Source organism: Sphaerodactylus townsendi, linkage group LG07 (genome assembly GCF_021028975.2).
Source record: "Sphaerodactylus townsendi isolate TG3544 linkage group LG07, MPM_Stown_v2.3, whole genome shotgun sequence".
Classification (NCBI taxonomy): Eukaryota; Metazoa; Chordata; class Lepidosauria; order Squamata; family Sphaerodactylidae; genus Sphaerodactylus; species Sphaerodactylus townsendi.
The window spans coordinates 5,341,191-5,364,682 of NC_059431.1; positions in this window are offsets into that span (position 1 = coordinate 5,341,191).

Here is a 23,492-nt window from a genome sequence, read left to right on the forward strand (position 1 = left end):
TACATTTTATGTTTTCATTACTACTGATTGTTTCCTGATTGCTTACTAGACCTATATGACAATCATTAAGTGCTGTACCTTATGATTCTTGACAAATGTATTTTTCTTTTATGTACACTGAGAGCATATGCACCGGAGACAAATTCCTTGTGTGTCCAATCACACTTGGCCAATAAAGATTCTATTCTATTCTATTCTTCTTCTTCTTCTTCTTCTTCTTCTTCTTCTTCTTCTTCTTCTTCTTCTTCTTCTTCTTCTTCTTCTTCTTCTTCTTCTTCTTCTTCTTCTTCTTCTTCTTCTTCTTCTTCTTCTTCTTCTTCTTCTTCTTCTTCTTCTTCTACTGGCCAGAGAAGAAGTTCTTGCTGGTTTTATTGCGGAGTGTCATACTATGCCATTGTTTTAATTTTCTAATGGATTAGCTTGCTTTTGGTTGTTACACACCTTGGAAGTTTGGAGAGGGCGACCATGGATTTATATAAATAAATAAACAACAGCACAACAGATTTAATGACTCGGGGATATGTGACAGACGCTCTGTCAAAAAAACCCTTTCGAGTTCCAGCGCATTCTCTTTTCACTTGAGGAAATTATACCATTCAAATGTCTCATTTTCCTTCAGAGTGCCATAATCTTCAAATTTTCAAATCGATATTTCACATTTCCCTTATACTTTCTGGCTTAATTGTAGGTTATTGAATACATCCAGGCTTTCTAGCTCTGCTGAAATAGTCACCTTTCACCAATTTGAAGCCTGAATAGCTTCTATATAAAGACAGAAACTTCATTTAAACTTTCCCCTGTTTTTTTTTGTCCCCCTTCAAGAAGCAAACTTGGTTCCATGTAGCCCCATTGACATATATGCCTCCATACACCTTGGATAAGAATTGCCAGATGTGGTTCCCTTCCCACTGGGCAGTATTGTACAGTGGTTAAGTGTAGCACACTCTATTCTTATTTTATTATTATAATAATAAAAATCATATCAGCCCTAAGAACCTCAGAAGAGCCCTGCTGGATCAGACCAGTGGCCCATCTAGTCCAGTTGTCTCACACAGTGGCCAACCAGTTCCTCTAGAGAGGACCAGCATCATGGCATGGAGATCAAGGCCTTTCCCTGATGTTGCCTGTTCACACTGAGATTCACGAGGTTTACTGTCCCTAAACATGGAGGTTCTGTTTAGTCACTGTAACCCTCATGCTCAGAATGGGTTGACCCAGAAAGGGGTGGAGACCCAAAGCAGGAGGGGGCTGCAGAGCTCATGTAGTTTGGAGGAGACAAGGCTACCAGACTCAGACCTTGATTTCTATAAGCCCTTAACACCTTGTTAAGGTAACTGCAATGTTGTTGGGAACTAGTGGGAAGGTAGTTGTTTGTTTTTGCTATATTGTAAACGTTGGAGTTTATTGTTTCAGGGGGTTTTTTTGTGGTTGTAATGGGTGAGAGTTCTCCTGGAAACCTTCATCATGTTGAATCCTGTTCACCAAGCCCTTGGAGTCTTCAGGAGCCAACCCACTTGCAGAAAGAAATGGACTTGGCAGTATCAGTAGACTGTAAATATAAGGACTTGAAAATGAAACCTGAACAAAACCTTGAAGTGTGATGTTAAATGTTTGATGTTATATGTTAAGAAAGTAAACCATTTTGTTTTTAAAATTTGTTGTTGCAAACTCATTCCAAGTACTGCCCCACAGAAGCCACAGATAGAGGTTACATCACCATGGCTAGTAACCACTAATAGTCCTCCATGAATTGTCGAAGGCTTTCACGGCCGGAATCACTTGGGTGCTGTGTGGTTTCCAGGCTGTATGGCCGTGTTCTAGCAGCATTCTCTCCTGACGTTTCGCCTGCATCTGTGGCTGGCATCTTCAGAGGAATGTCCCTAAACATGGAGGGTGCCCACACGTATGGGTGCTGTGTGGTTTCCTGGCTGTATGGCCGTGTTCTAGCAGCATTCTCTCCTGACGTTTCGCCTGCATCTGTGGCTGGCATCTTCAGAGGAATGTCCCTAAACATGGAGGGTGCCCACACGTATGGGTGCTGTGTGGTTTCCTGGCTGTATGGCCGTGTTCTAGCAGCATTCTCTCCTGACGTTTCGCCTGAATCTGTGGCTGGCATCTTCAGAGGAATCCTCTGAAGATGTCAGCCACAGATGCAGGCGAAACGTCAGGAAAAAATACTCCTTCCCAACTATACAACCAGGCTCCACAACAGCACAAGTCCTCCATGTGTCTGTCAAATCCCCATTTAGTAGGAGAAGGAGGAGGAGTTTGGATTTATATCCCACCTTTCTCTCCTGTAAGGATGCTCAAGGTGGCTTACAAGCTCCTTTCTCTTCCTCTCCCCACTACAGATACCTTGTTAGGAAGGTGGAGCTGAAAGAGTTTTGAGGAACTGTGACTAGCCTAAGGTCACCCAGCAGGAATGTAGCAGTGCAGAAACACATCTGATTCACCAGATAAGCCTCTGCCACTCAGGTGAAGGAGTGGGGAATCAAACCCAGTTCTCTAGATTTGAATCCACCTGCTGTTAACCACTATGCCACGCTGGCTCCCAAAGCTATCGATGCCTGTGGCCCTCACTACGTCTTCTGGCCACAATCGCCACATTTTAATCGCTCGCTTTGTAAATAATTCTTTCCTTTTGTACTCATGTTGAGCTCCGGTTTTCAGCGGTTTCGATGATACATTTGTATGTCAGTTTTAATGGCTTTTAAGATGAGATTTTAATTGGTGTGTCGGCCTCTGCGGCCAGATGAGGGCAGAGAGGCAGAAGCAAATCTTGGTGATAATAGATAATAAACGTTACATACAATTAACAGATAATATATACCAAAAAGCGGCATCGACCACAGGCCTACGCTGCTCCCCTTATAAAAACACCTTCCTGAGCCAATCTGTTATACTAAAGTCCCATTCCCTTTGAGGAGCTCGAAATGATCCAACGTGCATGGGTTCTTGCAGGGATGTTATAGCGGGCCCACATTTGATTGGTGCTCCGTGGTCCCTTTTGCACAGCAAAAGCATAAAGGGTTGCAGTCAGGATAAAGAAACCCATTTCTTCATGTTCACATTCACATGCATCTGGGCAGGCCGTGATTGGAGCCCAGGGAAACAGTCCAAGTTGCTGTCACGCCTTTGCATGGAGATGTGTGAATTTCTTTTAATCAGTCCCCACCCATGTGTAGCTACGCAGGCATGCACAAATGAACGCCCTCCCCCACAGAGCCAGAATAATGCGCCTGCAATCCATCCACAATTGTTTGCAAGTGGATTTTGCTGTTCTGCACAGCAAAACCCAGCTGCAAAGTGCCTCGAAAGTGGATTCAAAGAGCATTAATCTGCCTATGCAGATCCAAGTCAATCTCATCTTATAGCAGGTAATTGGAGAAGATGCACTTTTGATCAGCTCCTTGGGCCATTCTTGCGTGTGGCCCTCCTCCCATGTTGCCCATAAGCTGCACTCATGTACATCCTAGAAGAAGGAGAAGGAGAAGGAGAAGGAGAAGGAGAAGGAGAAGGAGAAGAAGAAGAAGAAGAAGAAGAAGAAGAAGAAGAAGAAGAAGAAGAAGAAGAAGGAGAAGGAGAAGGAGAAGGAGAAGGAGAAGGAGAAGGAGAAGGAGAAGGAGAAGGAGAAGGAGGAGAAGGAGAAGGAGGAGAAGGAGAAGGAGAAGAGAAGGAGAAGGAGAAGAAGAAGGAGGAGGAGGAGGAGAAGGAGGAGGAGAAGGAGAAGAAGAAGAAAAAGGAGGAGAAAGAAAAGGAGGAGAAGAAAAAGGAGGAGAAGAAGAAGAGGAGGAGGAGGAGGAGGAGGAGTTATGTCCCACCTTTCTCTTCTCTAAGGAGACTCAACGTGGCTTACAATCTCCTTTCCCTTCTTCTCCCCACAACAGACACCTTGTGAGGCAGGTGGGGCTGAGAGAGTTCGGAAGAACTGTAACTAGCCCAAGTTCACCCGGCAGGGATGTAGGAGTGCGGAAACACATCTGGTTCACCAGATAAGCCTCTGCCACTCAGGTGGAGGAATGGGGAATCAAACCCAGTTCTCCAGATTAGAATCCACCTGCTCTTAACCACTACACCACACTGGCTCTCACCAACGATGCTGCAACTAACCACACCTCTATGGTCCCTTCCGCATAGGCAGAATAATGCACTTTCAATCCACTTTCAATGCACTTTGCAGCTGGATTTTACTGTGCGGAATAGCAAAATCCACTTGTGAAAGTGGATTGAAAGTGCATTATTCTGCCAGTGTGGAAGAGTCCTATATGAAGGGAGAAAGGTCCTTGTGCTTTAACACTTCTCGGCCCAGTTGTTGATTCATTTAAATTCCGGCAAATCCCCTCTTCACGCGCAACTGCTAAACTGCATCCCGTTTTTGTACCTCTTCACTCGGATTGCCTGCATTAATTGCCAAAAGCTCGAACCTGTAGATCATTTTGCTCTCCCCGTATTTCTATGAACTAATCACCTGTGTGTATAAAACGATGAAATCTCATTATATTTTCTTTTTTTAAAAAAAGAAAGAAAACCCTTGCACGCATTTCATTACATTATCCAATTATGGCTGCACTCGTACGGCATTATGTTACTGACCGCTCACAGGCTATTTACTACACAGATGTGTTACTTTAATTAAACAAATATGATTAGCTTCACAGGACGGCATTTGTCGGAGCCAAAATATACAGAAACCTGTCATTTTCGGGCTCAAGATTCTCGAGGCCTTGCATTCTGAAGGCATCAGCAATTATAAAAAATTGCAGGAATGGGGAACTCCTCTTCTTCCATGCTGAGTAGGAAATGTACCATTGAAATAACTTCGTACAGAGGAGGAGGAAGAGAAGATGAGAAGGAAGAACAGGAATTTGGATGTATACGCCACTTTTCTAGACCATAAGGAGACTCAAAGAGGCTTACAAACTCCTTTCCCTTCTTCTCCCCACAACACACACCTTGTGAGGCAGGTGTGGCTGAGAGAGTTCGGAAGAACTGTGACTAGCCCAAGTTCACCCAGCAGGAATGTAGGAGTGTGGAAACACATCTGGTTCACCAGATAAGCCTCTGCCACTCAGGTGGAGGAGTGGGGAATCAAACCTGGTTCTCCAGATTAGAATCCACTTGCTCTTAACCATAAATCACCATAAGTAACCATAAGCTATACCATGCTGGCGCTCCAGAATAATAATCCAAAAATAACCAAAGAAAGTCCAAGAATAACCCAAGAATAATAATCAAGAATAATCCAAGAATGGGTGGGGGGGGGGGGGGGTGGGGGGGGGGGGGGGTGGGGGGGGGGGGGGGTGGGGGGGGGGGGGGGTGGGGGGGGGGGGGGGTGGGGGGGGGGGGGGGTGGGGGGGGGGGGGGGTGGGGGGGGGGGGGGGTGGGGGGGGGGGGGGGTGGGGGGGGGGGGGGGTGGGGGGGGGGGGGGGTGGGGGGGGGGGGGGGTGGGGGGGGGGGGGGGTGGGGGGGGGGGGGGGTGGGGGGGGGGGGGGGTGGGGGGGGGGGGGGGTGGGGGGGGGGGGGGGTGGGGGGGGGGGGGGGTGGGGGGGGGGGGGGGTGGGGGGGGGGGGGGGTGGGGGGGGGGGGGGGTGGGGGGGGGGGGGGGTGGGGGGGGGGGGGGGTGGGGGGGGGGGGGGGTGGGGGGGGGGGGGGGTGGGGGGGGGGGGGGGTGGGGGGGGGGGGGGGTGGGGGGGGGGGGGGGTGGGGGGGGGGGGGGGTGGGGGGGGGGGGGGGTGGGGGGGGGGGGGGGTGGGGGGGGGGGGGGGTGGGGGGGGGGGGGGGTGGGGGGGGGGGGGGGTGGGGGGGGGGGGGGGTGGGGGGGGGGGGGGGTGGGGGGGGGGGGGGGTGGGGGGGGGGGGGGGTGGGGGGGGGGGGGGGTGGGGGGGGGGGGGGGTGGGGGGGGGGGGGGGTGGGGGGGGGGGGGGGTGGGGGGGGGGGGGGGTGGGGGGGGGGGGGGGTGGGGGGGGGGGGGGGTGGGGGGGGGGGGGGGTGGGGGGGGGGGGGGGTGGGGGGGGGGGGGGGTGGGGGGGGGGGGGGGTGGGGGGGGGGGGGGGTGGGGGGGGGGGGGGGTGGGGGGGGGGGGGGGTGGGGGGGGGGGGGGGTGGGGGGGGGGGGGGGTGGGGGGGGGGGGGGGTGGGGGGGGGGGGGGGTGGGGGGGGGGGGGGGTGGGGGGGGGGGGGGGTGGGGGGGGGGGGGGGTGGGGGGGGGGGGGGGTGGGGGGGGGGGGGGGTGGGGGGGGGGGGGGGTGGGGGGGGGGGGGGGTGGGGGGGGGGGGGGGTGGGGGGGGGGGGGGGTGGGGGGGGGGGGGGGTGGGGGGGGGGGGGGGTGGGGGGGGGGGGGGGTGGGGGGGGGGGGGGGTGGGGGGGGGGGGGGGTGGGGGGGGGGGGGGGTGGGGGGGGGGGGGGGTGGGGGGGGGGGGGGGTGGGGGGGGGGGGGGGTGGGGGGGGGGGGGGGTGGGGGGGGGGGGGGGTGGGGGGGGGGGGGGGTGGGGGGGGGGGGGGGTGGGGGGGGGGGGGGGTGGGGGGGGGGGGGGGTGGGGGGGGGGGGGGGTGGGGGGGGGGGGGGGTGGGGGGGGGGGGGGGTGGGGGGGGGGGGGGGTGGGGGGGGGGGGGGGTGGGGGGGGGGGGGGGTGGGGGGGGGGGGGGGTGGGGGGGGGGGGGGGTGGGGGGGGGGGGGGGTGGGGGGGGGGGGGGGTGGGGGGGGGGGGGGGTGGGGGGGGGGGGGGGTGGGGGGGGGGGGGGGTGGGGGGGGGGGGGGGTGGGGGGGGGGGGGGGTGGGGGGGGGGGGGGGTGGGGGGGGGGGGGGGTGGGGGGGGGGGGGGGTGGGGGGGGGGGGGGGTGGGGGGGGGGGGGGGTGGGGGGGGGGGGGGGTGGGGGGGGGGGGGGGTGGGGGGGGGGGGGGGTGGGGGGGGGGGGGGGTGGGGGGGGGGGGGGGTGGGGGGGGGGGGGGGTGGGGGGGGGGGGGGGTGGGGGGGGGGGGGGGTGGGGGGGGGGGGGGGTGGGGGGGGGGGGGGGTGGGGGGGGGGGGGGGTGGGGGGGGGGGGGGGTGGGGGGGGGGGGGGGTGGGGGGGGGGGGGGGTGGGGGGGGGGGGGGGTGGGGGGGGGGGGGGGTGGGGGGGGGGGGGGGTGGGGGGGGGGGGGGGTGGGGGGGGGGGGGGGTGGGGGGGGGGGGGGGTGGGGGGGGGGGGGGGTGGGGGGGGGGGGGGGTGGGGGGGGGGGGGGGTGGGGGGGGGGGGGGGTGGGGGGGGGGGGGGGTGGGGGGGGGGGGGGGTGGGGGGGGGGGGGGGTGGGGGGGGGGGGGGGTGGGGGGGGGGGGGGGTGGGGGGGGGGGGGGGTGGGGGGGGGGGGGGGTGGGGGGGGGGGGGGGTGGGGGGGGGGGGGGGTGGGGGGGGGGGGGGGTGGGGGGGGGGGGGGGTGGGGGGGGGGGGGGGTGGGGGGGGGGGGGGGTGGGGGGGGGGGGGGGTGGGGGGGGGGGGGGGTGGGGGGGGGGGGGGGTGGGGGGGGGGGGGGGTGGGGGGGGGGGGGGGTGGGGGGGGGGGGGGGTGGGGGGGGGGGGGGGTGGGGGGGGGGGGGGGTGGGGGGGGGGGGGGGTGGGGGGGGGGGGGGGTGGGGGGGGGGGGGGGTGGGGGGGGGGGGGGGTGGGGGGGGGGGGGGGTGGGGGGGGGGGGGGGTGGGGGGGGGGGGGGGTGGGGGGGGGGGGGGGTGGGGGGGGGGGGGGGTGGGGGGGGGGGGGGGTGGGGGGGGGGGGGGGTGGGGGGGGGGGGGGGTGGGGGGGGGGGGGGGTGGGGGGGGGGGGGGGTGGGGGGGGGGGGGGGTGGGGGGGGGGGGGGGTGGGGGGGGGGGGGGGTGGGGGGGGGGGGGGGTGGGGGGGGGGGGGGGTGGGGGGGGGGGGGGGTGGGGGGGGGGGGGGGTGGGGGGGGGGGGGGGTGGGGGGGGGGGGGGGTGGGGGGGGGGGGGGGTGGGGGGGGGGGGGGGTGGGGGGGGGGGGGGGTGGGGGGGGGGGGGGGTGGGGGGGGGGGGGGGTGGGGGGGGGGGGGGGTGGGGGGGGGGGGGGGTGGGGGGGGGGGGGGGTGGGGGGGGGGGGGGGTGGGGGGGGGGGGGGGTGGGGGGGGGGGGGGGTGGGGGGGGGGGGGGGTGGGGGGGGGGGGGGGTGGGGGGGGGGGGGGGTGGGGGGGGGGGGGGGTGGGGGGGGGGGGGGGTGGGGGGGGGGGGGGGTGGGGGGGGGGGGGGGTGGGGGGGGGGGGGGGTGGGGGGGGGGGGGGGTGGGGGGGGGGGGGGGTGGGGGGGGGGGGGGGTGGGGGGGGGGGGGGGTGGGGGGGGGGGGGGGTGGGGGGGGGGGGGGGTGGGGGGGGGGGGGGGTGGGGGGGGGGGGGGGTGGGGGGGGGGGGGGGTGGGGGGGGGGGGGGGTGGGGGGGGGGGGGGGTGGGGGGGGGGGGGGGTGGGGGGGGGGGGGGGTGGGGGGGGGGGGGGGTGGGGGGGGGGGGGGGTGGGGGGGGGGGGGGGTGGGGGGGGGGGGGGGTGGGGGGGGGGGGGGGTGGGGGGGGGGGGGGGTGGGGGGGGGGGGGGGTGGGGGGGGGGGGGGGTGGGGGGGGGGGGGGGTGGGGGGGGGGGGGGGTGGGGGGGGGGGGGGGTGGGGGGGGGGGGGGGTGGGGGGGGGGGGGGGTGGGGGGGGGGGGGGGTGGGGGGGGGGGGGGGTGGGGGGGGGGGGGGGTGGGGGGGGGGGGGGGTGGGGGGGGGGGGGGGTGGGGGGGGGGGGGGGTGGGGGGGGGGGGGGGTGGGGGGGGGGGGGGGTGGGGGGGGGGGGGGGTGGGGGGGGGGGGGGGTGGGGGGGGGGGGGGGTGGGGGGGGGGGGGGGTGGGGGGGGGGGGGGGTGGGGGGGGGGGGGGGTGGGGGGGGGGGGGGGTGGGGGGGGGGGGGGGTGGGGGGGGGGGGGGGTGGGGGGGGGGGGGGGTGGGGGGGGGGGGGGGTGGGGGGGGGGGGGGGTGGGGGGGGGGGGGGGTGGGGGGGGGGGGGGGTGGGGGGGGGGGGGGGTGGGGGGGGGGGGGGGTGGGGGGGGGGGGGGGTGGGGGGGGGGGGGGGTGGGGGGGGGGGGGGGTGGGGGGGGGGGGGGGTGGGGGGGGGGGGGGGTGGGGGGGGGGGGGGGTGGGGGGGGGGGGGGGTGGGGGGGGGGGGGGGTGGGGGGGGGGGGGGGTGGGGGGGGGGGGGGGTGGGGGGGGGGGGGGGTGGGGGGGGGGGGGGGTGGGGGGGGGGGGGGGTGGGGGGGGGGGGGGGTGGGGGGGGGGGGGGGTGGGGGGGGGGGGGGGTGGGGGGGGGGGGGGGTGGGGGGGGGGGGGGGTGGGGGGGGGGGGGGGTGGGGGGGGGGGGGGGTGGGGGGGGGGGGGGGTGGGGGGGGGGGGGGGTGGGGGGGGGGGGGGGTGGGGGGGGGGGGGGGTGGGGGGGGGGGGGGGTGGGGGGGGGGGGGGGTGGGGGGGGGGGGGGGTGGGGGGGGGGGGGGGTGGGGGGGGGGGGGGGTGGGGGGGGGGGGGGGTGGGGGGGGGGGGGGGTGGGGGGGGGGGGGGGTGGGGGGGGGGGGGGGTGGGGGGGGGGGGGGGTGGGGGGGGGGGGGGGTGGGGGGGGGGGGGGGTGGGGGGGGGGGGGGGTGGGGGGGGGGGGGGGTGGGGGGGGGGGGGGGTGGGGGGGGGGGGGGGTGGGGGGGGGGGGGGGTGGGGGGGGGGGGGGGTGGGGGGGGGGGGGGGTGGGGGGGGGGGGGGGTGGGGGGGGGGGGGGGTGGGGGGGGGGGGGGGTGGGGGGGGGGGGGGGTGGGGGGGGGGGGGGGTGGGGGGGGGGGGGGGTGGGGGGGGGGGGGGGTGGGGGGGGGGGGGGGTGGGGGGGGGGGGGGGTGGGGGGGGGGGGGGGTGGGGGGGGGGGGGGGTGGGGGGGGGGGGGGGTGGGGGGGGGGGGGGGTGGGGGGGGGGGGGGGTGGGGGGGGGGGGGGGTGGGGGGGGGGGGGGGTGGGGGGGGGGGGGGGTGGGGGGGGGGGGGGGTGGGGGGGGGGGGGGGTGGGGGGGGGGGGGGGTGGGGGGGGGGGGGGGTGGGGGGGGGGGGGGGTGGGGGGGGGGGGGGGTGGGGGGGGGGGGGGGTGGGGGGGGGGGGGGGTGGGGGGGGGGGGGGGTGGGGGGGGGGGGGGGTGGGGGGGGGGGGGGGTGGGGGGGGGGGGGGGTGGGGGGGGGGGGGGGTGGGGGGGGGGGGGGGTGGGGGGGGGGGGGGGTGGGGGGGGGGGGGGGTGGGGGGGGGGGGGGGTGGGGGGGGGGGGGGGTGGGGGGGGGGGGGGGTGGGGGGGGGGGGGGGTGGGGGGGGGGGGGGGTGGGGGGGGGGGGGGGTGGGGGGGGGGGGGGGTGGGGGGGGGGGGGGGTGGGGGGGGGGGGGGGTGGGGGGGGGGGGGGGTGGGGGGGGGGGGGGGTGGGGGGGGGGGGGGGTGGGGGGGGGGGGGGGTGGGGGGGGGGGGGGGTGGGGGGGGGGGGGGGTGGGGGGGGGGGGGGGTGGGGGGGGGGGGGGGTGGGGGGGGGGGGGGGTGGGGGGGGGGGGGGGTGGGGGGGGGGGGGGGTGGGGGGGGGGGGGGGTGGGGGGGGGGGGGGGTGGGGGGGGGGGGGGGTGGGGGGGGGGGGGGGTGGGGGGGGGGGGGGGTGGGGGGGGGGGGGGGTGGGGGGGGGGGGGGGTGGGGGGGGGGGGGGGTGGGGGGGGGGGGGGGTGGGGGGGGGGGGGGGTGGGGGGGGGGGGGGGTGGGGGGGGGGGGGGGTGGGGGGGGGGGGGGGTGGGGGGGGGGGGGGGTGGGGGGGGGGGGGGGTGGGGGGGGGGGGGGGTGGGGGGGGGGGGGGGTGGGGGGGGGGGGGGGTGGGGGGGGGGGGGGGTGGGGGGGGGGGGGGGTGGGGGGGGGGGGGGGTGGGGGGGGGGGGGGGTGGGGGGGGGGGGGGGTGGGGGGGGGGGGGGGTGGGGGGGGGGGGGGGTGGGGGGGGGGGGGGGTGGGGGGGGGGGGGGGTGGGGGGGGGGGGGGGTGGGGGGGGGGGGGGGTGGGGGGGGGGGGGGGTGGGGGGGGGGGGGGGTGGGGGGGGGGGGGGGTGGGGGGGGGGGGGGGTGGGGGGGGGGGGGGGTGGGGGGGGGGGGGGGTGGGGGGGGGGGGGGGTGGGGGGGGGGGGGGGTGGGGGGGGGGGGGGGTGGGGGGGGGGGGGGGTGGGGGGGGGGGGGGGTGGGGGGGGGGGGGGGTGGGGGGGGGGGGGGGTGGGGGGGGGGGGGGGTGGGGGGGGGGGGGGGTGGGGGGGGGGGGGGGTGGGGGGGGGGGGGGGTGGGGGGGGGGGGGGGTGGGGGGGGGGGGGGGTGGGGGGGGGGGGGGGTGGGGGGGGGGGGGGGTGGGGGGGGGGGGGGGTGGGGGGGGGGGGGGGTGGGGGGGGGGGGGGGTGGGGGGGGGGGGGGGTGGGGGGGGGGGGGGGTGGGGGGGGGGGGGGGTGGGGGGGGGGGGGGGTGGGGGGGGGGGGGGGTGGGGGGGGGGGGGGGTGGGGGGGGGGGGGGGTGGGGGGGGGGGGGGGTGGGGGGGGGGGGGGGTGGGGGGGGGGGGGGGTGGGGGGGGGGGGGGGTGGGGGGGGGGGGGGGTGGGGGGGGGGGGGGGTGGGGGGGGGGGGGGGTGGGGGGGGGGGGGGGTGGGGGGGGGGGGGGGTGGGGGGGGGGGGGGGTGGGGGGGGGGGGGGGTGGGGGGGGGGGGGGGTGGGGGGGGGGGGGGGTGGGGGGGGGGGGGGGTGGGGGGGGGGGGGGGTGGGGGGGGGGGGGGGTGGGGGGGGGGGGGGGTGGGGGGGGGGGGGGGTGGGGGGGGGGGGGGGTGGGGGGGGGGGGGGGTGGGGGGGGGGGGGGGTGGGGGGGGGGGGGGGTGGGGGGGGGGGGGGGTGGGGGGGGGGGGGGGTGGGGGGGGGGGGGGGTGGGGGGGGGGGGGGGTGGGGGGGGGGGGGGGTGGGGGGGGGGGGGGGTGGGGGGGGGGGGGGGTGGGGGGGGGGGGGGGTGGGGGGGGGGGGGGGTGGGGGGGGGGGGGGGTGGGGGGGGGGGGGGGTGGGGGGGGGGGGGGGTGGGGGGGGGGGGGGGTGGGGGGGGGGGGGGGTGGGGGGGGGGGGGGGTGGGGGGGGGGGGGGGTGGGGGGGGGGGGGGGTGGGGGGGGGGGGGGGTGGGGGGGGGGGGGGGTGGGGGGGGGGGGGGGTGGGGGGGGGGGGGGGTGGGGGGGGGGGGGGGTGGGGGGGGGGGGGGGTGGGGGGGGGGGGGGGTGGGGGGGGGGGGGGGTGGGGGGGGGGGGGGGTGGGGGGGGGGGGGGGTGGGGGGGGGGGGGGGTGGGGGGGGGGGGGGGTGGGGGGGGGGGGGGGTGGGGGGGGGGGGGGGTGGGGGGGGGGGGGGGTGGGGGGGGGGGGGGGTGGGGGGGGGGGGGGGTGGGGGGGGGGGGGGGTGGGGGGGGGGGGGGGTGGGGGGGGGGGGGGGTGGGGGGGGGGGGGGGTGGGGGGGGGGGGGGGTGGGGGGGGGGGGGGGTGGGGGGGGGGGGGGGTGGGGGGGGGGGGGGGTGGGGGGGGGGGGGGGTGGGGGGGGGGGGGGGTGGGGGGGGGGGGGGGTGGGGGGGGGGGGGGGTGGGGGGGGGGGGGGGTGGGGGGGGGGGGGGGTGGGGGGGGGGGGGGGTGGGGGGGGGGGGGGGTGGGGGGGGGGGGGGGTGGGGGGGGGGGGGGGTGGGGGGGGGGGGGGGTGGGGGGGGGGGGGGGTGGGGGGGGGGGGGGGTGGGGGGGGGGGGGGGTGGGGGGGGGGGGGGGTGGGGGGGGGGGGGGGTGGGGGGGGGGGGGGGTGGGGGGGGGGGGGGGTGGGGGGGGGGGGGGGTGGGGGGGGGGGGGGGTGGGGGGGGGGGGGGGTGGGGGGGGGGGGGGGTGGGGGGGGGGGGGGGTGGGGGGGGGGGGGGGTGGGGGGGGGGGGGGGTGGGGGGGGGGGGGGGTGGGGGGGGGGGGGGGTGGGGGGGGGGGGGGGTGGGGGGGGGGGGGGGTGGGGGGGGGGGGGGGTGGGGGGGGGGGGGGGTGGGGGGGGGGGGGGGTGGGGGGGGGGGGGGGTGGGGGGGGGGGGGGGTGGGGGGGGGGGGGGGTGGGGGGGGGGGGGGGTGGGGGGGGGGGGGGGTGGGGGGGGGGGGGGGTGGGGGGGGGGGGGGGTGGGGGGGGGGGGGGGTGGGGGGGGGGGGGGGTGGGGGGGGGGGGGGGTGGGGGGGGGGGGGGGTGGGGGGGGGGGGGGGTGGGGGGGGGGGGGGGTGGGGGGGGGGGGGGGTGGGGGGGGGGGGGGGTGGGGGGGGGGGGGGGTGGGGGGGGGGGGGGGTGGGGGGGGGGGGGGGTGGGGGGGGGGGGGGGTGGGGGGGGGGGGGGGTGGGGGGGGGGGGGGGTGGGGGGGGGGGGGGGTGGGGGGGGGGGGGGGTGGGGGGGGGGGGGGGTGGGGGGGGGGGGGGGTGGGGGGGGGGGGGGGTGGGGGGGGGGGGGGGTGGGGGGGGGGGGGGGTGGGGGGGGGGGGGGGTGGGGGGGGGGGGGGGTGGGGGGGGGGGGGGGTGGGGGGGGGGGGGGGTGGGGGGGGGGGGGGGTGGGGGGGGGGGGGGGTGGGGGGGGGGGGGGGTGGGGGGGGGGGGGGGTGGGGGGGGGGGGGGGTGGGGGGGGGGGGGGGTGGGGGGGGGGGGGGGTGGGGGGGGGGGGGGGTGGGGGGGGGGGGGGGTGGGGGGGGGGGGGGGTGGGGGGGGGGGGGGGTGGGGGGGGGGGGGGGTGGGGGGGGGGGGGGGTGGGGGGGGGGGGGGGTGGGGGGGGGGGGGGGTGGGGGGGGGGGGGGGTGGGGGGGGGGGGGGGTGGGGGGGGGGGGGGGTGGGGGGGGGGGGGGGTGGGGGGGGGGGGGGGTGGGGGGGGGGGGGGGTGGGGGGGGGGGGGGGTGGGGGGGGGGGGGGGTGGGGGGGGGGGGGGGTGGGGGGGGGGGGGGGTGGGGGGGGGGGGGGGTGGGGGGGGGGGGGGGTGGGGGGGGGGGGGGGTGGGGGGGGGGGGGGGTGGGGGGGGGGGGGGGTGGGGGGGGGGGGGGGTGGGGGGGGGGGGGGGTGGGGGGGGGGGGGGGTGGGGGGGGGGGGGGGTGGGGGGGGGGGGGGGTGGGGGGGGGGGGGGGTGGGGGGGGGGGGGGGTGGGGGGGGGGGGGGGTGGGGGGGGGGGGGGGTGGGGGGGGGGGGGGGTGGGGGGGGGGGGGGGTGGGGGGGGGGGGGGGTGGGGGGGGGGGGGGGTGGGGGGGGGGGGGGGTGGGGGGGGGGGGGGGTGGGGGGGGGGGGGGGTGGGGGGGGGGGGGGGTGGGGGGGGGGGGGGGTGGGGGGGGGGGGGGGTGGGGGGGGGGGGGGGTGGGGGGGGGGGGGGGTGGGGGGGGGGGGGGGTGGGGGGGGGGGGGGGTGGGGGGGGGGGGGGGTGGGGGGGGGGGGGGGTGGGGGGGGGGGGGGGTGGGGGGGGGGGGGGGTGGGGGGGGGGGGGGGTGGGGGGGGGGGGGGGTGGGGGGGGGGGGGGGTGGGGGGGGGGGGGGGTGGGGGGGGGGGGGGGTGGGGGGGGGGGGGGGTGGGGGGGGGGGGGGGTGGGGGGGGGGGGGGGTGGGGGGGGGGGGGGGTGGGGGGGGGGGGGGGTGGGGGGGGGGGGGGGTGGGGGGGGGGGGGGGTGGGGGGGGGGGGGGGTGGGGGGGGGGGGGGGTGGGGGGGGGGGGGGGTGGGGGGGGGGGGGGGTGGGGGGGGGGGGGGGTGGGGGGGGGGGGGGGTGGGGGGGGGGGGGGGTGGGGGGGGGGGGGGGTGGGGGGGGGGGGGGGTGGGGGGGGGGGGGGGTGGGGGGGGGGGGGGGTGGGGGGGGGGGGGGGTGGGGGGGGGGGGGGGTGGGGGGGGGGGGGGGTGGGGGGGGGGGGGGGTGGGGGGGGGGGGGGGTGGGGGGGGGGGGGGGTGGGGGGGGGGGGGGGTGGGGGGGGGGGGGGGTGGGGGGGGGGGGGGGTGGGGGGGGGGGGGGGTGGGGGGGGGGGGGGGTGGGGGGGGGGGGGGGTGGGGGGGGGGGGGGGTGGGGGGGGGGGGGGGTGGGGGGGGGGGGGGGTGGGGGGGGGGGGGGGTGGGGGGGGGGGGGGGTGGGGGGGGGGGGGGGTGGGGGGGGGGGGGGGTGGGGGGGGGGGGGGGTGGGGGGGGGGGGGGGTGGGGGGGGGGGGGGGTGGGGGGGGGGGGGGGTGGGGGGGGGGGGGGGTGGGGGGGGGGGGGGGTGGGGGGGGGGGGGGGTGGGGGGGGGGGGGGGTGGGGGGGGGGGGGGGTGGGGGGGGGGGGGGGTGGGGGGGGGGGGGGGTGGGGGGGGGGGGGGGTGGGGGGGGGGGGGGGTGGGGGGGGGGGGGGGTGGGGGGGGGGGGGGGTGGGGGGGGGGGGGGGTGGGGGGGGGGGGGGGTGGGGGGGGGGGGGGGTGGGGGGGGGGGGGGGTGGGGGGGGGGGGGGGTGGGGGGGGGGGGGGGTGGGGGGGGGGGGGGGTGGGGGGGGGGGGGGGTGGGGGGGGGGGGGGGTGGGGGGGGGGGGGGGTGGGGGGGGGGGGGGGTGGGGGGGGGGGGGGGTGGGGGGGGGGGGGGGTGGGGGGGGGGGGGGGTGGGGGGGGGGGGGGGTGGGGGGGGGGGGGGGTGGGGGGGGGGGGGGGTGGGGGGGGGGGGGGGTGGGGGGGGGGGGGGGTGGGGGGGGGGGGGGGTGGGGGGGGGGGGGGGTGGGGGGGGGGGGGGGTGGGGGGGGGGGGGGGTGGGGGGGGGGGGGGGTGGGGGGGGGGGGGGGTGGGGGGGGGGGGGGGTGGGGGGGGGGGGGGGTGGGGGGGGGGGGGGGTGGGGGGGGGGGGGGGTGGGGGGGGGGGGGGGTGGGGGGGGGGGGGGGTGGGGGGGGGGGGGGGTGGGGGGGGGGGGGGGTGGGGGGGGGGGGGGGTGGGGGGGGGGGGGGGTGGGGGGGGGGGGGGGTGGGGGGGGGGGGGGGTGGGGGGGGGGGGGGGTGGGGGGGGGGGGGGGTGGGGGGGGGGGGGGGTGGGGGGGGGGGGGGGTGGGGGGGGGGGGGGGTGGGGGGGGGGGGGGGTGGGGGGGGGGGGGGGTGGGGGGGGGGGGGGGTGGGGGGGGGGGGGGGTGGGGGGGGGGGGGGGTGGGGGGGGGGGGGGGTGGGGGGGGGGGGGGGTGGGGGGGGGGGGGGGTGGGGGGGGGGGGGGGTGGGGGGGGGGGGGGGTGGGGGGGGGGGGGGGTGGGGGGGGGGGGGGGTGGGGGGGGGGGGGGGTGGGGGGGGGGGGGGGTGGGGGGGGGGGGGGGTGGGGGGGGGGGGGGGTGGGGGGGGGGGGGGGTGGGGGGGGGGGGGGGTGGGGGGGGGGGGGGGTGGGGGGGGGGGGGGGTGGGGGGGGGGGGGGGTGGGGGGGGGGGGGGGTGGGGGGGGGGGGGGGTGGGGGGGGGGGGGGGTGGGGGGGGGGGGGGGTGGGGGGGGGGGGGGGTGGGGGGGGGGGGGGGTGGGGGGGGGGGGGGGTGGGGGGGGGGGGGGGTGGGGGGGGGGGGGGGTGGGGGGGGGGGGGGGTGGGGGGGGGGGGGGGTGGGGGGGGGGGGGGGTGGGGGGGGGGGGGGGTGGGGGGGGGGGGGGGTGGGGGGGGGGGGGGGTGGGGGGGGGGGGGGGTGGGGGGGGGGGGGGGTGGGGGGGGGGGGGGGTGGGGGGGGGGGGGGGTGGGGGGGGGGGGGGGTGGGGGGGGGGGGGGGTGGGGGGGGGGGGGGGTGGGGGGGGGGGGGGGTGGGGGGGGGGGGGGGTGGGGGGGGGGGGGGGTGGGGGGGGGGGGGGGTGGGGGGGGGGGGGGGTGGGGGGGGGGGGGGGTGGGGGGGGGGGGGGGTGGGGGGGGGGGGGGGTGGGGGGGGGGGGGGGTGGGGGGGGGGGGGGGTGGGGGGGGGGGGGGGTGGGGGGGGGGGGGGGTGGGGGGGGGGGGGGGTGGGGGGGGGGGGGGGTGGGGGGGGGGGGGGGTGGGGGGGGGGGGGGGTGGGGGGGGGGGGGGGTGGGGGGGGGGGGGGGTGGGGGGGGGGGGGGGTGGGGGGGGGGGGGGGTGGGGGGGGGGGGGGGTGGGGGGGGGGGGGGGTGGGGGGGGGGGGGGGTGGGGGGGGGGGGGGGTGGGGGGGGGGGGGGGTGGGGGGGGGGGGGGGTGGGGGGGGGGGGGGGTGGGGGGGGGGGGGGGTGGGGGGGGGGGGGGGTGGGGGGGGGGGGGGGTGGGGGGGGGGGGGGGTGGGGGGGGGGGGGGGTGGGGGGGGGGGGGGGTGGGGGGGGGGGGGGGTGGGGGGGGGGGGGGGTGGGGGGGGGGGGGGGTGGGGGGGGGGGGGGGTGGGGGGGGGGGGGGGTGGGGGGGGGGGGGGGTGGGGGGGGGGGGGGGTGGGGGGGGGGGGGGGTGGGGGGGGGGGGGGGTGGGGGGGGGGGGGGGTGGGGGGGGGGGGGGGTGGGGGGGGGGGGGGGTGGGGGGGGGGGGGGGTGGGGGGGGGGGGGGGTGGGGGGGGGGGGGGGTGGGGGGGGGGGGGGGTGGGGGGGGGGGGGGGTGGGGGGGGGGGGGGGTGGGGGGGGGGGGGGGTGGGGGGGGGGGGGGGTGGGGGGGGGGGGGGGTGGGGGGGGGGGGGGGTGGGGGGGGGGGGGGGTGGGGGGGGGGGGGGGTGGGGGGGGGGGGGGGTGGGGGGGGGGGGGGGTGGGGGGGGGGGGGGGTGGGGGGGGGGGGGGGTGGGGGGGGGGGGGGGTGGGGGGGGGGGGGGGTGGGGGGGGGGGGGGGTGGGGGGGGGGGGGGGTGGGGGGGGGGGGGGGTGGGGGGGGGGGGGGGTGGGGGGGGGGGGGGGTGGGGGGGGGGGGGGGTGGGGGGGGGGGGGGGTGGGGGGGGGGGGGGGTGGGGGGGGGGGGGGGTGGGGGGGGGGGGGGGTGGGGGGGGGGGGGGGTGGGGGGGGGGGGGGGTGGGGGGGGGGGGGGGTGGGGGGGGGGGGGGGTGGGGGGGGGGGGGGGTGGGGGGGGGGGGGGGTGGGGGGGGGGGGGGGTGGGGGGGGGGGGGGGTGGGGGGGGGGGGGGGTGGGGGGGGGGGGGGGTGGGGGGGGGGGGGGGTGGGGGGGGGGGGGGGTGGGGGGGGGGGGGGGTGGGGGGGGGGGGGGGTGGGGGGGGGGGGGGGTGGGGGGGGGGGGGGGTGGGGGGGGGGGGGGGTGGGGGGGGGGGGGGGTGGGGGGGGGGGGGGGTGGGGGGGGGGGGGGGTGGGGGGGGGGGGGGGTGGGGGGGGGGGGGGGTGGGGGGGGGGGGGGGTGGGGGGGGGGGGGGGTGGGGGGGGGGGGGGGTGGGGGGGGGGGGGGGTGGGGGGGGGGGGGGGTGGGGGGGGGGGGGGGTGGGGGGGGGGGGGGGTGGGGGGGGGGGGGGGTGGGGGGGGGGGGGGGTGGGGGGGGGGGGGGGTGGGGGGGGGGGGGGGTGGGGGGGGGGGGGGGTGGGGGGGGGGGGGGGTGGGGGGGGGGGGGGGTGGGGGGGGGGGGGGGTGGGGGGGGGGGGGGGTGGGGGGGGGGGGGGGTGGGGGGGGGGGGGGGTGGGGGGGGGGGGGGGTGGGGGGGGGGGGGGGTGGGGGGGGGGGGGGGTGGGGGGGGGGGGGGGTGGGGGGGGGGGGGGGTGGGGGGGGGGGGGGGTGGGGGGGGGGGGGGGTGGGGGGGGGGGGGGGTGGGGGGGGGGGGGGGTGGGGGGGGGGGGGGGTGGGGGGGGGGGGGGGTGGGGGGGGGGGGGGGTGGGGGGGGGGGGGGGTGGGGGGGGGGGGGGGTGGGGGGGGGGGGGGGTGGGGGGGGGGGGGGGTGGGGGGGGGGGGGGGTGGGGGGGGGGGGGGGTGGGGGGGGGGGGGGGTGGGGGGGGGGGGGGGTGGGGGGGGGGGGGGGTGGGGGGGGGGGGGGGTGGGGGGGGGGGGGGGTGGGGGGGGGGGGGGGTGGGGGGGGGGGGGGGTGGGGGGGGGGGGGGGTGGGGGGGGGGGGGGGTGGGGGGGGGGGGGGGTGGGGGGGGGGGGGGGTGGGGGGGGGGGGGGGTGGGGGGGGGGGGGGGTGGGGGGGGGGGGGGGTGGGGGGGGGGGGGGGTGGGGGGGGGGGGGGGTGGGGGGGGGGGGGGGTGGGGGGGGGGGGGGGTGGGGGGGGGGGGGGGTGGGGGGGGGGGGGGGTGGGGGGGGGGGGGGGTGGGGGGGGGGGGGGGTGGGGGGGGGGGGGGGTGGGGGGGGGGGGGGGTGGGGGGGGGGGGGGGTGGGGGGGGGGGGGGGTGGGGGGGGGGGGGGGTGGGGGGGGGGGGGGGTGGGGGGGGGGGGGGGTGGGGGGGGGGGGGGGTGGGGGGGGGGGGGGGTGGGGGGGGGGGGGGGTGGGGGGGGGGGGGGGTGGGGGGGGGGGGGGGTGGGGGGGGGGGGGGGTGGGGGGGGGGGGGGGTGGGGGGGGGGGGGGGTGGGGGGGGGGGGGGGTGGGGGGGGGGGGGGGTGGGGGGGGGGGGGGGTGGGGGGGGGGGGGGGTGGGGGGGGGGGGGGGTGGGGGGGGGGGGGGGTGGGGGGGGGGGGGGGTGGGGGGGGGGGGGGGTGGGGGGGGGGGGGGGTGGGGGGGGGGGGGGGTGGGGGGGGGGGGGGGTGGGGGGGGGGGGGGGTGGGGGGGGGGGGGGGTGGGGGGGGGGGGGGGTGGGGGGGGGGGGGGGTGGGGGGGGGGGGGGGTGGGGGGGGGGGGGGGTGGGGGGGGGGGGGGGTGGGGGGGGGGGGGGGTGGGGGGGGGGGGGGGTGGGGGGGGGGGGGGGTGGGGGGGGGGGGGGGTGGGGGGGGGGGGGGGTGGGGGGGGGGGGGGGTGGGGGGGGGGGGGGGTGGGGGGGGGGGGGGGTGGGGGGGGGGGGGGGTGGGGGGGGGGGGGGGTGGGGGGGGGGGGGGGTGGGGGGGGGGGGGGGTGGGGGGGGGGGGGGGTGGGGGGGGGGGGGGGTGGGGGGGGGGGGGGGTGGGGGGGGGGGGGGGTGGGGGGGGGGGGGGGTGGGGGGGGGGGGGGGTGGGGGGGGGGGGGGGTGGGGGGGGGGGGGGGTGGGGGGGGGGGGGGGTGGGGGGGGGGGGGGGTGGGGGGGGGGGGGGGTGGGGGGGGGGGGGGGTGGGGGGGGGGGGGGGTGGGGGGGGGGGGGGGTGGGGGGGGGGGGGGGTGGGGGGGGGGGGGGGTGGGGGGGGGGGGGGGTGGGGGGGGGGGGGGGTGGGGGGGGGGGGGGGTGGGGGGGGGGGGGGGTGGGGGGGGGGGGGGGTGGGGGGGGGGGGGGGTGGGGGGGGGGGGGGGTGGGGGGGGGGGGGGGTGGGGGGGGGGGGGGGTGGGGGGGGGGGGGGGTGGGGGGGGGGGGGGGTGGGGGGGGGGGGGGGTGGGGGGGGGGGGGGGTGGGGGGGGGGGGGGGTGGGGGGGGGGGGGGGTGGGGGGGGGGGGGGGTGGGGGGGGGGGGGGGTGGGGGGGGGGGGGGGTGGGGGGGGGGGGGGGTGGGGGGGGGGGGGGGTGGGGGGGGGGGGGGGTGGGGGGGGGGGGGGGTGGGGGGGGGGGGGGGTGGGGGGGGGGGGGGGTGGGGGGGGGGGGGGGTGGGGGGGGGGGGGGGTGGGGGGGGGGGGGGGTGGGGGGGGGGGGGGGTGGGGGGGGGGGGGGGTGGGGGGGGGGGGGGGTGGGGGGGGGGGGGGGTGGGGGGGGGGGGGGGTGGGGGGGGGGGGGGGTGGGGGGGGGGGGGGGTGGGGGGGGGGGGGGGTGGGGGGGGGGGGGGGTGGGGGGGGGGGGGGGTGGGGGGGGGGGGGGGTGGGGGGGGGGGGGGGTGGGGGGGGGGGGGGGTGGGGGGGGGGGGGGGTGGGGGGGGGGGGGGGTGGGGGGGGGGGGGGGTGGGGGGGGGGGGGGGTGGGGGGGGGGGGGGGTGGGGGGGGGGGGGGGTGGGGGGGGGGGGGGGTGGGGGGGGGGGGGGGTGGGGGGGGGGGGGGGTGGGGGGGGGGGGGGGTGGGGGGGGGGGGGGGTGGGGGGGGGGGGGGGTGGGGGGGGGGGGGGGTGGGGGGGGGGGGGGGTGGGGGGGGGGGGGGGTGGGGGGGGGGGGGGGTGGGGGGGGGGGGGGGTGGGGGGGGGGGGGGGTGGGGGGGGGGGGGGGTGGGGGGGGGGGGGGGTGGGGGGGGGGGGGGGTGGGGGGGGGGGGGGGTGGGGGGGGGGGGGGGTGGGGGGGGGGGGGGGTGGGGGGGGGGGGGGGTGGGGGGGGGGGGGGGTGGGGGGGGGGGGGGGTGGGGGGGGGGGGGGGTGGGGGGGGGGGGGGGTGGGGGGGGGGGGGGGTGGGGGGGGGGGGGGGTGGGGGGGGGGGGGGGTGGGGGGGGGGGGGGGTGGGGGGGGGGGGGGGTGGGGGGGGGGGGGGGTGGGGGGGGGGGGGGGTGGGGGGGGGGGGGGGTGGGGGGGGGGGGGGGTGGGGGGGGGGGGGGGTGGGGGGGGGGGGGGGTGGGGGGGGGGGGGGGTGGGGGGGGGGGGGGGTGGGGGGGGGGGGGGGTGGGGGGGGGGGGGGGTGGGGGGGGGGGGGGGTGGGGGGGGGGGGGGGTGGGGGGGGGGGGGGGTGGGGGGGGGGGGGGGTGGGGGGGGGGGGGGGTGGGGGGGGGGGGGGGTGGGGGGGGGGGGGGGTGGGGGGGGGGGGGGGTGGGGGGGGGGGGGGGTGGGGGGGGGGGGGGGTGGGGGGGGGGGGGGGTGGGGGGGGGGGGGGGTGGGGGGGGGGGGGGGTGGGGGGGGGGGGGGGTGGGGGGGGGGGGGGGTGGGGGGGGGGGGGGGTGGGGGGGGGGGGGGGTGGGGGGGGGGGGGGGTGGGGGGGGGGGGGGGTGGGGGGGGGGGGGGGTGGGGGGGGGGGGGGGTGGGGGGGGGGGGGGGTGGGGGGGGGGGGGGGTGGGGGGGGGGGGGGGTGGGGGGGGGGGGGGGTGGGGGGGGGGGGGGGTGGGGGGGGGGGGGGGTGGGGGGGGGGGGGGGTGGGGGGGGGGGGGGGTGGGGGGGGGGGGGGGTGGGGGGGGGGGGGGGTGGGGGGGGGGGGGGGTGGGGGGGGGGGGGGGTGGGGGGGGGGGGGGGTGGGGGGGGGGGGGGGTGGGGGGGGGGGGGGGTGGGGGGGGGGGGGGGTGGGGGGGGGGGGGGGTGGGGGGGGGGGGGGGTGGGGGGGGGGGGGGGTGGGGGGGGGGGGGGGTGGGGGGGGGGGGGGGTGGGGGGGGGGGGGGGTGGGGGGGGGGGGGGGTGGGGGGGGGGGGGGGTGGGGGGGGGGGGGGGTGGGGGGGGGGGGGGGTGGGGGGGGGGGGGGGTGGGGGGGGGGGGGGGTGGGGGGGGGGGGGGGTGGGGGGGGGGGGGGGTGGGGGGGGGGGGGGGTGGGGGGGGGGGGGGGTGGGGGGGGGGGGGGGTGGGGGGGGGGGGGGGTGGGGGGGGGGGGGGGTGGGGGGGGGGGGGGGTGGGGGGGGGGGGGGGTGGGGGGGGGGGGGGGTGGGGGGGGGGGGGGGTGGGGGGGGGGGGGGGTGGGGGGGGGGGGGGGTGGGGGGGGGGGGGGGTGGGGGGGGGGGGGGGTGGGGGGGGGGGGGGGTGGGGGGGGGGGGGGGTGGGGGGGGGGGGGGGTGGGGGGGGGGGGGGGTGGGGGGGGGGGGGGGTGGGGGGGGGGGGGGGTGGGGGGGGGGGGGGGTGGGGGGGGGGGGGGGTGGGGGGGGGGGGGGGTGGGGGGGGGGGGGGGTGGGGGGGGGGGGGGGTGGGGGGGGGGGGGGGTGGGGGGGGGGGGGGGTGGGGGGGGGGGGGGGTGGGGGGGGGGGGGGGTGGGGGGGGGGGGGGGTGGGGGGGGGGGGGGGTGGGGGGGGGGGGGGGTGGGGGGGGGGGGGGGTGGGGGGGGGGGGGGGTGGGGGGGGGGGGGGGTGGGGGGGGGGGGGGGTGGGGGGGGGGGGGGGTGGGGGGGGGGGGGGGTGGGGGGGGGGGGGGGTGGGGGGGGGGGGGGGTGGGGGGGGGGGGGGGTGGGGGGGGGGGGGGGTGGGGGGGGGGGGGGGTGGGGGGGGGGGGGGGTGGGGGGGGGGGGGGGTGGGGGGGGGGGGGGGTGGGGGGGGGGGGGGGTGGGGGGGGGGGGGGGTGGGGGGGGGGGGGGGTGGGGGGGGGGGGGGGTGGGGGGGGGGGGGGGTGGGGGGGGGGGGGGGTGGGGGGGGGGGGGGGTGGGGGGGGGGGGGGGTGGGGGGGGGGGGGGGTGGGGGGGGGGGGGGGTGGGGGGGGGGGGGGGTGGGGGGGGGGGGGGGTGGGGGGGGGGGGGGGTGGGGGGGGGGGGGGGTGGGGGGGGGGGGGGGTGGGGGGGGGGGGGGGTGGGGGGGGGGGGGGGTGGGGGGGGGGGGGGGTGGGGGGGGGGGGGGGTGGGGGGGGGGGGGGGTGGGGGGGGGGGGGGGTGGGGGGGGGGGGGGGTGGGGGGGGGGGGGGGTGGGGGGGGGGGGGGGTGGGGGGGGGGGGGGGTGGGGGGGGGGGGGG